The 858-nt window shown below is 51.5% G+C and overlaps 1 non-coding gene across 1 annotated transcript; it reads right to left on the minus strand.

Moving 5' to 3' along the window:
• Window positions 1–249: 249 nt before the first annotated feature.
• Window positions 250–322, minus strand: trnak-uuu (transfer RNA lysine (anticodon UUU)). Its single transcript has one exon. It is a non-coding gene; the product is annotated as a tRNA-Lys (tRNA).
• Window positions 323–858: the final 536 nt, after the last annotated feature.

Below are 858 nucleotides of genomic sequence, written 5' to 3' on the forward strand. Positions count from 1 at the left end.
ATTACGTAACCACCCAACGCACCGTGCGACGTCCAAATTCAGTCGGCCCGTCTCCTGCCCAGCTGATAGAAACATAGAAAATAGGTGCAGGAGTAGGCCATTCGGCCCTTCGAGCCTGCACCGCCATTCAATATGATCATGGCTGATCATCCAACTCAGTATCCTGTACCCGCCTTCTCTCCATACCCTCTGATCCCTTTAGCCACAAGGGCCACATCTAACTCCCTCTTAAATATAGCATAAAGGCAGCGCCTGAACAGGGACTTGAACCCTGGACCCTCAGATTAAAAGTCTGATGCTCTACCGACTGAGCTATCCAGGCTCTGATTGGTGAGTATGATGTCGGGACCAGCCCCGCACAACTCCAGGCGGCTCCGCGGTTGGAAGTGGGACCGGCCCCGCGAGGCCGTACGCCTCAAGCCACCACATTTGGTCGTGCTAGACCCATGCAATCGCATGCTGGTGGGACCGGCCCTTAACACATCATTAAGTTGGAAAGAGAGCAAAGAAGATTTACAAGGATGTAGCCAGGACTCGGGTGCCTGAGTTATAGGGGGAGATTGGGCCGATTTCCACAACCTTCCTACCATTGAAGGAATCTACAGGATATTCTGCCTCAAAAAGACAGCCAATATCATCAGGGACCCACACCGTCCTGGGCCATGCTCTCATTTCACTCCTGCCATTGCAAAAAAGCTACAGGAGCCTGACAACTGAGACATCCAGGTTAGGTAGCAGTCTCTTCCCAATGACCATCAGGCTATTAAACACTGCAACTGCTACCTAAACTCTGAACCACATAGACTTGGGCTGGGGGCACTGTTTTTTTGTCTTGCACTGTTAATCCTGGCTAAATTG

Source organism: Leucoraja erinacea, chromosome 22, assembly GCF_028641065.1.
Source record: "Leucoraja erinacea ecotype New England chromosome 22, Leri_hhj_1, whole genome shotgun sequence".
NCBI lineage: Eukaryota > Metazoa > Chordata > Chondrichthyes > Rajiformes > Rajidae > Leucoraja > Leucoraja erinaceus.